Source organism: Microcaecilia unicolor, chromosome 5 (genome assembly GCF_901765095.1).
Source record: "Microcaecilia unicolor chromosome 5, aMicUni1.1, whole genome shotgun sequence".
In the NCBI taxonomy this organism is placed as follows: domain Eukaryota; kingdom Metazoa; phylum Chordata; class Amphibia; order Gymnophiona; family Siphonopidae; genus Microcaecilia; species Microcaecilia unicolor.
In genome coordinates, this window is record NC_044035.1 from 21351809 (window position 1) to 21364550 (window position 12742).

Genomic DNA, 12742 nt, shown 5'->3' on the forward strand with positions numbered 1-12742 from the left:
CTTTTTTTTCGTTTCTTTACTTTATATTTCCTAGATCTCCTTGGCATCCTCACCTATTGTGGACTATTAGGAGTATATGAGATTTGTTTTTGGTGAATTGTTTCTCTTCTCAGCTTTATTTCTGTTCAAGTTATTATACTTGATATGTTATGTTAAAGTTTTATAAATTAAAAAAAAACAACCCACATTCTGTTAAACCTTTCTTAAATTTATCATAACAGTGCATCTGATGGAACTCCAAGGACAAGCAATTCCACAATTTTGGACCTTGGACTCCAAAAGATGTTTTTGTAAGTGATCTGCAATTTAATATTATTTGGGATGAGCTAAGTAGCCTAACCGGTTCGTACATCTTCAACACGTCCTTTAAATTTAATGGACTCTCTAACTGCAAAGCACTTAAAACCAGACATATTAGTTTAAAACAAATACACTGCTCGATTGGCAACCAGGGGTGGCCTAGTGGTTAGGGTGGTGGACCTTGGTCCTGAGGAACTGAGTTCGAGTCCCACTTCAGGCACAGGCAGCTCCTTGTGACTCTGGGCAAGTCACTTAACCCTCCATTGCCCCATGTAAGCCGCATTGAGCCTGCCATGAGTGGGAAAGCGCGGGGTACAAATGTAACAAAAAAAAACCCAGTGTAACTCTATCAATAGCCTAATGGTTAGAGCAGCCAGCAAGAGTCAAAAGACACATAACATGATGAAAAATCATCATTTTTCTTTAACAATGAAGCAGCCATATTCTGTACCAATTGTAATCTCTTTAGTTGATTTTTTGGAAAAAAAAAATGCAACGTCTTTTGCCTTGTTAGTTGAGATGTTGGTATTGCCCTATCTTTACTGCAACGCTTTATATATGGATTCATCCAAGAAGTTACTGAATAAGCTTCAACTTATCAGAGCACTTCGGCTCGGATGATCTATAAGATCAGGAGGTATGATGGTGTTTCTTCTTACGAAGCAAATTTATGGGCTTTCAATAAGTGAACAAAACTATTTAAGGGGTCCTTTTACTAAGGTGCGCTGAGAAGTGGCCTACGCTGGTGTAGATGCGGGTATTGGATACGCGCAGGTCCATTTTTCAGTGCACCTGCAAAAAAGGCCTTTTCTTGGGCTGAAAATAGACGTGCAGCAAAATAAAAATTGGTGCGCGTCCATTGGGCCTGAAACCTTACCTGAAACTTAGCGGTAAGGTCTCATGTGTTAACCAGGTGGTAATCGTCAGCGCACGTACGCTGCCGATTACCGCCCAGTTCTGGCACGTGTACTGGACACGCGTAAAAAATGAAATTACCGCCCAGGCAACGCGATAGCCAGGCATTAGTTCCGAATTGGCTCACGTTGTGCGCACGTAGGCGCCTATGTGGCTTAGTAAAAGGGCCCCTAAGTCAGCTTGCCTAGTGTTTCAAACATTTCATGGGCTTACATCAGAACTAGTAATGAGTTTACTGAGTGATCCTTTGCTCAGATATTCTTCTCGCTTGCAAAGTCAAATGTTACTTCATCCACCTATTCTTTTTTTTATTTTTATTAAATTTACTATATAATCACAAGCAAAAATCTACTTGTTTCAGAAAAGTAAATTGGTTTACAATCCATACATATTAGGAAAGGAAACAAATGTTTCTAATGTCAGACCTTTTTTAAACCAACTAATACTCAAGTCCACATATCGGGATTCAAGATATACAGATATGGATATTAACAAATATAAGAACAATATTTTTTATCAGGAATTCGTTGTAGCTAAGTACCATAATGATACCGAAAAAACATTACTATTAAAGAGCAATTATCTTTCTCCAGTCACAATTCCTTTAGATGTTAAAAAGGTTGAGAGCTGAATGGGATCGAAGAAAACATATTTATTTGATTGATGTTTAATAACGCATTTGCAGGGGTATCTAAGGAAAAAGGTTGCCCCCATTTGGGTTACCCCGGGTCTCATCATTAAGAATCTTTGTCGTCTCTTCTGCATATCTTTGGAAACACACTTATCCTCAATCCTAGGAAATTCTTCTCTCTGTTCTGAAAAACTAATCTCAATAACCAGTTTTTTATCTGGTGTTAAAGCCACCGTTGCAATCAAAGTTGATGGCGTTACCAATTTGCTGTCTGAGGCTTCTAGAATCTCCGAAATGTCAAGTGGATTATTGGGAGCTGTTTGTAATTTTGAAGGCAAGTAGTATATTGGAGAAAAAGGAGGAATTGCCTCATCAGTTACTCCCAAATTTTCCTTTTTTATATCTTCGTAGCATATCTCTTGGGGATATCAAAGTCTGTTTGGAAAGTTCAAGAATCTAAGATTATTGTTTCTTATTGAGTTTTCTAGAAACTCGTTTTTTCTTCTACGAGATATTAGATCTTTAATCATAACTTCTTGATGTAATTGTGTTTCTTTAATTTCTTTTTTAAAATCCTCATCCACCTATTCGTAAAGATAATCATTTTCTGAGATTTTTCAAAACAATGTTTACTTACTCAGTAATTTATTTCTGGAAATTCTTTACCACTTGCCTTTAGAATTGAATGGAGCTATTTAGCATTTCGGAAGAAACTGAAGACCTTTTTATTTGGCAAGGGCTAGTTAGGTTATTTCATCCTGTTGTTGTATTTATTTATTTTTATTCATTCATTTTTTTGTAAACTACATAGAACCCCTAAAGGGGATATAGAGGGGCATTTTCGAACGGGGATGACCATCTCTAAGGGCGCCCAACTACAAGGACGGTGCCGTGAAGGGGTGGGGCAACGTGTATTATCGAAACAAGATGGACGTCCATCTTTCGTTTCGATAATACGGTCGGGGACGCCCAAATCTTGACATTTAGGTCGACCTTAGAGATGGTCATCCTTGGTTTTCGGCGATAATGGAAACCAAAGAGGTTTATCTCAAAAACGTCCGAATCCAAGCCCTTTGGCCGTGGGAGGAGCCAGCATTTGTAATACACTGGTCCCCCTCACATGCCAGGACACCAACGAGGCACCCTAGGGGGCACTGCAGTGGACTTCAGAAATTGCTCCCAGGTGCACAGCTCCCTTACCTTGGGTGCTGAGCCCCCTAACCCCCCCCCCCCAGGTCTGCCTGCCTGAAGTACACTGCACCCAGTACAACTGCTTCAGGGACCTGTATACTGCTGCGATGTACCTGAGTATGGCATTTGAGGCTGGCAAAAAAGTATTTTTAAACTTGTTTTTTATGGTAGGAGGGGGTTAGTGACCACTGGGGGAGTAAGGGGAGGTCATCCCCCATTCCCTCCGGTGGTCATCTGGTCAGTTTGGGCACCTTTTTGAGGCTTGGTCGTGAAAAAAAATGGACCAAGTAAAGTCGGCCAAGTGCTCGTCAGGGACGCCCTTCTTTTTTCTATTATCGGCCGAGGACGACCATCTCCTAATCACGCCCCAGTCCCACCTTCGCTACACTGCTGACATGCCCCCGTGAACTTTGGTTGTCCCCGCGACGGAAAGCAGTCGAGGGTGTCAAAAAATCGGCTTTCAATTATGCCGATTTGGACGACCTTGCGAGAAGGACGCCCATCTCCCGATTTGTGTCGAAAGCTGGGCGTCCTTCTCTTTCGAAAATAAGCGTGATAGTGGTAAACAAGAGCCATATTGAAATTGATAAACCATTACAATAATCAATATCAAAACAGCAAGATCTTTTTCATCATGTAATCTACAAAGTAACCAGAAACTAGCAAAAGCAGTTTGTTCCTTATATGAAATTTGCTTAACAAAACTAAGGTCCCTATCTAATCAAACTCCAAAACGTTTTACCTCAGATTTTCAGTTAAGAGACCACCACCTATATAAGGTAAAGAAAAAATAAATCTCTAATACCTAATAAACCATGCAATGCTGTCACAAAATACCTAGCCACCCTCCTGGGGTTACCCCGTGGCCATTTAGAGGGTCTATCCGCAGAACAGCTCAGGTCCGCCTGCACCTGCGGCTTCTGCTTTACACTAGCACCCTCCTTTCTGGGTGCCACACTCCCAGTGGTCCCACAGTTCCCAGAAAGCACTCACAGGCCCAACACACAAACCACCAGGATTCTTAGTCAGTCCAGACAAGCAGAGGCAATAAACTAAAAATGTTTTTAGTCATGAAAAAAATATTGAACAGTGAACCATAAAAACAGATGGAACAAAACAACACATAATAACAGGTAGATGAATGTGGATCAATTATAATACTATCTAAACATTTGTTTACCATCTAAATAGTACCTGGGAAGATCAGGACAAATAGCTGCTCACAAATTATCAAATATAACTGTTCAGAGGGCCTCAGCAAAGAGATCCTTCTCTCTTTTCTCCCTGGCTAAGACTGAAGAAAAAGCCAGTAAGTCCTAACTGAATTTTGAGCTCCTGGGCCAATCACAGCCCAGAAAAACAAGTTTAAAAATAGCTAGCCACATCACTGCAGATTACCACTTATCTGTGTTAACTAAAGAGGGAACAGTCAGTTCTCTGTAACAGCTTTAAACATAAACATGTACCACCTGCTGGCCAAACTAGAGAAATACACTTCAAGAAATAATAAAGTTTTGCAGGATTAGAACCCATTGCTTTGCAACAAATGCGTTTTATCTAAATTCAGCTTTAATTTATTATCCTTAAACTATTTAGAAAGTTCCAATCACCGCATAGAATCAGTTTGGTCTTACTCAAAGTCTGCCCAGAGCTGAAAATCATCAGGAAACAAATGATATTTAGTCCATGTTCTGCATATGGGGCAGCTTGTGCTGTTTGTGTATATTAGATTACGTCTGTATATTTGTTAACCTGTGTATATGGACCAGGTCCCTGTTCAGTGGCATAGCCATGGGTGAGCTTGGGTGGGCACAGGCCCACCCACTTTGAGCTCAGGCTAAGTACCATATAAAGGGAAAAACACCTTATATGGTACTTAGCTCCTCCCAGTGCATCCCAGAATGCACCGGGCAGGGGCTGGGTGCCGCCACTTTGAGAAGGGTGGGCCCAGAGGCAAGAGGGGGCCCTAGAATGGATCCACTGGACCACTAGGGAATTTTTGGTTCGGGGGGGGGGGGTTCAGCAGGAGGTCTGCTGGACCACCAGGGAGGTTTTGGGTTGGGGGGCTCAAGAGGGGTTCCACTGGACCACCAGGGATACCGTGAAGTTTTGGGGGTGGGGGCAGGAGTCCAGTCTTCTGCCCTGTACAGTGCAAACAGACTTCTCCCTATAACGACAGCTCCAGACCTGCCGTAAAGTTTTACATGTTAAACGTAGGTACTCAGTGCACAGAAATGTCTGTGCATCACTCGGAATGCTCATTTTAAAACTGATGAGCTTGTTGCAATACATTTGCATAGGGTAATCACTAGCTGCTATGGCAAATGGTAAAAGGGATGCAGAACCCATTTGTGCATTAGATGCAAATAACATTTGATCTAGATTGGTTATAACCAGTCTAAAGCAAATGTTGCAAGCAGGGGCGTATCTGCGTGGGCCCTCAGGGGCCTGGGCCCCCGCAGATTTCGCCCTGGACCCCCCTACCGCTGCCAACCCTCCCCCTCCGTTGTTGTCGCCTACCTTCGCTGGCGGGGGACCCAAACCCCCGCCAGCCGAGGTCCGCGTCCTCCTGCCGCTGCCGTTAAAAGAATTCCGTCAGCTGGCGGGGGACCCCCAACCCCCGCCAGCCAAGCCGAGGTCCTTTCATTTCTTCTTCCAGTAAAGCTGGCGCCGAAAGTTTCTTCTGAGTCTGACGTCGCGGCACGTTGTACGTGCAGGACGTCAGACTCAGAAACAGAATGAAGCTCTTTTAACGGCAGCCGGCAGCGGCAGGAGGACGCGGACCTCGGCTGGCGGGGGTTGGGGTCCCCCGCCAGCGAAGGTAGGCGACAACAACGGAGGGGGGGAGATATGGCAGCGGCTGGGGGGAGGGGGATCGGCAATGGCGGCGGCGGCGGTGGCGGGAGGGAGGGCTATAATGTGCCCCCTCACTTTGGCCCTGGCCCCCCCTACCGCCGCAGTTCAGATACGCCCCTGGTTGCAAGCATGGTAAGCTTTGTGCTTCCGGCCCTCTGTCTGCTAGAAGCTGTAAATAATCAGCTATAGAAGTCTTCCCTGTACTGCACTTTGTACAGAGAGGTAAAGTTCATAGCATCTTCATACCTTTCCAAAACAATATCACAAACATACAGGGCAAAAATAAAAAAAGGATTGGACTTCATGGAAGAATGGGCAACAACTTTCAAACTCAAACTGAACAGAGACAAAAACAAATTCCTTGTACTATCCTACCAAAAATTCACAATCAACCAACAAACATACCACATCGAAACACATCTTAAAATACTAGGAATCATTCTCGACAAACACCTAACACTGGACAATCAAATATCTGCAGTAACATCACAATGCGTCAGAACACTATGGAAACTGAGAAGAATAAGAGACTATTTCCCTAGAAATCTTTCTGAATACTGGTCCAATCAATGATACTATCACAACTAGACTACTACAATGCAGCATACACAGGGTGCAAGGAAAACACACTAAAAACACTGCACACAGTTCAAAACACGGCAGCAAGACTGAAATCGATAATATGAAAGAGCAACCCCACTGCTTGAAACACTATACTGGCTACCAGTTAAGGCAAGAATATTTTTCAAAGCGAGCACCCTAATTTTCAAGATACTATTTGGAATGGCACCCGAATATATGCTTAACATGATTGAACTATCCTCAAGAAATGGCGGTCCAGAAAACATAAACTACCTACTCCTACATCTACCCAACTGCAAAAACACCATTTACAAAACTATCTACACAGCAGGATTTAGCTACCCGGGTTCCAAATGGTGGAACTCAATACCAAAAACCATAAGAAGCATCACAAATCTCCTCCAATTCGGAAAAGAAATGAAAACCTACCTTTTCAAAAAATTCTACAGCTAATCACAAAGATATCATCGCCTTCCTTTCAAAACTACCTCTTCAAAAACCAAATGAATCAACATCACCAAAACTCTACAACTAAACACAAAAGCTACCACTACCTTTTCCACTTCAAATCTATCTTTTCAAAAACTCTATGAATAACCACATGAATTATTGATGCCCTCTCAACATTACACAACACTATTGTAACGCCACCAAAATGTAATTTGTAAGCTACTTTGAACTGAAACTTGTTTTTGGATAATAGTGGGATAGAAGAATGCAGGTATAAATAAATAAATAAAAATAAATAGGTGTTACTGATAATTCTATCCCTCTCCTCAGAGAGTTGTGTAAGCCATCAGCTCGTCTTCTCTTCTCCTCTCTGGATCCAAAACTCTCCGCAATGCCTGGTACTGGCGCTGCTCCAATGGTCCCCAGGTGACTTTTCTGGACTAATCAGATCTCATATACATCTGTCCTGCAGATTATATACAGTCTTGGATAACGAGGGGCCCTTGGCCTTGCAGCTGGTTGGCTCACTAATGAGGTGGCTAATGAGGATTACCTCATTACTGTGTTTTCTGTGTCAAACTTCATACAGGGATGACCAGGGAGCCAGTGCAAGTGTTCAGCATGTCGTTGGATGAGAGTCAGAAACAGTGCTGCAAAAAGTCTTGCTGTATCCATGATAGTATTGCTCACAAAAGATGGTTCATGGCCTAGTCAGGCTTCAGGCCTGCAACAGGTGAGCTACAAGGAGCACCTCTACAGTTCTGTTCTGTACAGAGAAGAATCTGCCATAAGCATACCTACAACTTCTTCTATGTTGGCAAGAATCTCCTCCACTTTAGGAATCCATCTCCTACTAACCCACACAAGAGCAGGCACAATAAAACAAATGCAATCAGATGCCACCAACGTAATGGGATACAAGGTCCCTTGAAGGTGTGCGGGTCTGTCCCCAAAACTGGACTGCAGTACATATATAGAGAGAAGCAGAAGCTTGCCATGCACTTATCAACTCTTCACTGTCTCACCACGGGCAGGTTCAGACCTCATGCTTTTGATCTCATGATCCATTTCTTGCTAGTCACACCAAAATAAATTGAGGTTTTTCCAAGTCTACGTGGCTAATAATGCTTTATGGACTTGCCCTTCAGGAGGTTTTCTATAGCTTTTTAAAACTCAGCAATTCTAGCTGCTTTCACCACTTCTTTCTGCAACAAGTTCCTCAGCTTGTTTTAAATTATGTTTTATCTGACATATTTTATTTATGACATTTGTATCTCACATTATCCTGAACAAGCTCTGGTTCAATGTGGTTTTCATTCAAGAAAAACATCAAAAATATGATACAGTCAGATAATTAATTATAACATTTAACATATTAGGAATAATTGTGTGTTTGTCACGAAGCTAGGCTAGAGTTATTGGTTATGTTGAAACATATAAAAGAGACGGCAACATTAGTTTATTGCCTTTTGATAAGATATGTACTTAATAGAAAAGCCTTTAGTAATTTATGGAATCTCAGATACTCTTCTAAGTGCCTTAATTGCTTGGACAGAGAATTCCAAAGTTTGGTACTTTGATATGTGAAGCCTGCGTCAGGGATAGATTTGTAAGAAAGACCTTTGAAGTTTGGATAATGGAGACCAAGGTATTCTTTAGATGTTTTCACTGTATTACGTGAAGGTAAATCAATTAGTTGTTGCATGAAGGAGGATGATAAATCCAATTCGATAAGTCGAGCGCATTCGACATAATTAACCACAATGTACTACTAAGACTCTTAGACTACTTCGGCATTGGCGGAAATGTACTTAGCTGGATCAAGGATCACCATTATCACTAATACTTTTCAACATAATGATGATCCCACTGGCCAAGTCCCTATCAAAGCAAGGCCTCAACCCGTTCATCTATGTAGACGATGTCACAATATACATTCCCTTTACACATGATCTAACCAAAATCACCAACTAAATCAATCTCGGTTTGAACACCATGAATTCATGAGCAAATTCTTTCCAACTGAAACTGAACACTGAAAAAACACACTGCCTTATCCTCTCATCTCAACACAATACGTACAAACCCACAACCTTAATCACCCCAGAACACTCCCTCCCTATCTCAGACAGCCTGAAAATACTTGAGGTCTTGCTTTGTCTTGTTTATTGCTGGAGGAAGAAAAGAATTATGCAGCTTTAACAGAAAAGAATTATGCAGCCTTAACCCTTGTCCCTGAGGAAAGTGATTGAAACCCGCGGAGTCGGGCGGTTTCAGGGGAAGGTGATTGATGAACTTTTCAGCGAGGCAAGATAAGTGCACAGTTTTCACCAAGTATATATTTTTAAGCAAGTAGTGATTTTATAGCACAAAGGTGATTGGGAAGCATGAAAAAATGAGCGAGTGTTGCTCCCTAAAAAATTCTGTCAGAGTTACCCGATGAAAGAAATGCTATGCCACTCTGTAGCAGCATTATTGTCTGCAGTAATAGTGGAAAATATCTGAGGGTGCTCTACATACAAAAAAATATTTCTTTATATGATACTGGTGTGAACTGTTATAAGCACTTTTATTGAGTTGGAGGCTATTAGTCCTGGTTTGTGTTATTTGCGATTAGATGTTACCAGAGACATTGATATTGTAAAATCGCTTTCTTTTGGTGAAAATACTCAGTGTCACAATTGACCGGAACTTCACACATGAGAGTCAAGTGAACTCCACAACAAAGAAGATGTTCCACTCAATGTGGAAACTTAAACGCGTAAAACCTTTCTTCCCGAGGGATATATTTCGCAACCTAATACAATCAATGGTACTAAGTCATGCAGACTACTGCAACGGAAATACGCGGGATGTAAGGAACAACTCACAAAGAAATTTCAGACCGCTCAAAATACGGCAGCCAGGCTGATATTTGGAAAATTGCGATTCGAAAGTGCCAAACCCCTCCGAGAAAAACTAGACTGGCTTCCAATCAAAGAACGTATTGCCTTCACAGTCTGCACCCTGGTCCACAAAATTGTCTGTGGCCAAGTCCCAAGATACATGACAGACCTAAAAGACCTACCAATCAGAAACATAACCAGAACATCCCGAACAAACCTGCACTACCCAAACTGTAAAGGACTCAAATACAAAGCAACCTATGCATCTAGCTTCTTCTATATAAGCACACAACTATGGAACACATTGCCAAAAGATGTGAAAACAACCTACGACCACTTAAATGTTAGGAAATTACTAAAAACCAACCTGTTCAAAAAAGCATACCTCATTGACCCAACATAAATACCTACACCCTGCAACACAGCAAAACCAAAGCTTGAAATGGACACTTTATAACCTTTCCTCTCCCCTATCCTCATTTTACCTGAAACACATGTACCTTATTCGACCACAATATCACATTGTAACTGTTACTACCGGAATTGGCGAATGCCTTACGGTACCATGTAAGCCACACTGAGCCTGCAAATAGGTGGGAAAACGTGGGATATAAATGCAACAAACAAATAAATAAATAAATATATATATATGATTTGGTAAACAGTTATGCATATTTTAAAGGTGGTCCTTGCATTTATGGGAAGCCAGTGAGGTTTTAACAAGACAGGCAGGGCCGGTCTTAGCAAGTGCGGGGCCCTATGCAGACCAATTTGGTGGGGCCCCATCCTAGCCCCGCCCTACCCTAGCTCCGCCACCACCCTAGCTCCACCCCATTGATAAGATTAGTCCATTTTTAGAAAATTTTTTTATTTATGAAATTTCAAATAAAGACAAATGAAGCTAAACTTGTACAAAAAAAAATGATTGAAATAATAAGCACAATGCTATCATGAAACCTCCCCTCCCCAGAAATTATTCAGTTCAAGTCCACTACAATTAGTAGTTCCAATTCTCATAACAAAGGATAATAAAGGAAAAATATTAAGAAAAGATCCAGTACTTTCAAATTCCCCTATTACTCTGTAACCCATCAAACCAGAGAGGCAAGTAGCCACATCAGTTATGTTAATAATAGTTACTAAAATAGTTTGAACTGATTCTACCTACTTTATATCAGATTTTGCTACTTCATGATTTCCATTCTCAGATTTTAGCTTAGTAATCTTCTCTTCCTGTGATTGCAGTCTAGCTTCCAAATGATTAATTTGAGGTGTCGTATCATTAATTACTGGAAGCAGTGTTTTAGCTAAATCTGCTATTGCCATCCAAATTTTTATCAGGAGAAATATCTGCAGATCTATGTGAAAATAACCCAGATATGTTAGAAACTGCCTCTTCCAAGCCAGAAGATCTTACTTGCTCAGCTTCTCCAGCAACTAATGTTGTTGGGCCAAATTCCTCTCAGGGAGGCAGACATTTCCAACCCTTGCACCGTCCGCAAGCATCGTTAGATGAGAGAGACACTTCTCCTGATCTCCTGCCTGCATGGAATCCGATTTCGATTTGGCATAAGTGTTCAACTGTTGGCGTCAGCAACGATGGCTCACCTCACATCCTCACCACCTCCAACCAGGCTCCAGCTTTTCCCGCTCAGTGACTCCCGCCCTTGCGTCCGGAAACAGGAAATACATCAAAAGGCGAGACATTGAGCGGGAAGCTGGAGCCTGGAGGTGAGCCGTCGCGCTGCAACTGTCTGTCGTCGCCATTGGGGGCGGGGCCGTCGCTGCCTGGGCTGGCTCACTGGCATCGCTCAGTTAGTCGCTGGGGTCCGGGGACTTGGGAGCTGACGGTGGGCTCAGCAGGCCCAAGCCGGGGGTGGGCGCCGCGCCGGTGGTGGCGGGAGCGGAGCGGCTAAGCCGCGGGAATGGAGATCATCTCAGGCGACTAAGGCGAGCAGCGGCGGAGGTCAGAGTGGAGGCACGAGCGAGGCAGAGTTGAGGCATGCCGCGCGGGGCCCCCTTAGGCGCGGGGCCCTATGCGGCCGCCTTGGTCGCCTCTACCTAAGACTGGCCCTGAAGACAGGGGAAGCCTTCTCGAAGCGAGGAGCACTGCATACAAGGTGGGCAGCGATATTTTGTGCTGTTTGTAATTTTTTAATGAGTGAGATTTTAAATAATCAAATTTGGCTAGTACGAAACATGGAGCATGGGAATAAAGGATGCAACCTTTTTAACTTCCATAGTGTATGGAAGATGCTCAAGACCATCTTTGAGACCTGAGTTTTGAATGATAAATGTTGGTTGATGGTGATGCCCAGGATTTTCACTGATTGATCTAAGGAATATGATGTGTTGCCAACAATGAAGTTTTTTTTAATGAAATGGGTTGATAGGGGTTGGTAAGTATGAGGAATTTAGTCTTTTCCTGATTTGACTATGGGATTAGATGCCCAATATTCTATCAGATCTAAACTGGTTTTAATCTCATATATAATTTCTAGTAGTTCCCTTTTGAAGGGGATATAAATAGTGACATAATCAGCATAGATGAAGGAATTAAATCTGTGAGCCTCCAGTAAGTAACCCAGTGGTGCCATCATGATATTGAATAATACGGGTGACAAAGGACAGCACTGTGGATCCCCATATATAGAGTTCCAGGGTGAGGAGATAAGATCCAATTGTTTTACTTGGTAGGATCTTGATATTAGGAAACTATGGAACCACTGTAATACAGTTCCACTAATACCAAAGTGGTCTAATAAGTATATATTATGGTCAACGGTGTCGAAGGCACTGGACATACCTAATTCTAAAATTATGATTTTTCTGACCATGCTCAACTCTTTTCTGAAATTTGCAATAAGGGTGGTGAGCACTGTCTCAGTGTTAAAGAATGGCCGGAATTCCCATTGTGTACTGTGAAGGATGG

At 42.3% G+C, this 12742-nt stretch overlaps 1 protein-coding gene across 1 annotated transcript in view; it reads left to right on the plus strand.

Annotated features, from left to right (window-relative positions):
* Window positions 1–220: 220 nt before the first annotated feature.
* The window catches only part of GPAM (glycerol-3-phosphate acyltransferase, mitochondrial), a 131887-nt gene continuing 119365 nt past the window's right edge, over window positions 221–12742 (plus strand). The window contains exon 1 of the mRNA XM_030202739.1: window positions 221–284. The gene's annotated coding sequence lies outside the window, so the exon portion shown is untranslated. The remainder of the gene's footprint in view (window positions 285–12742) is intronic.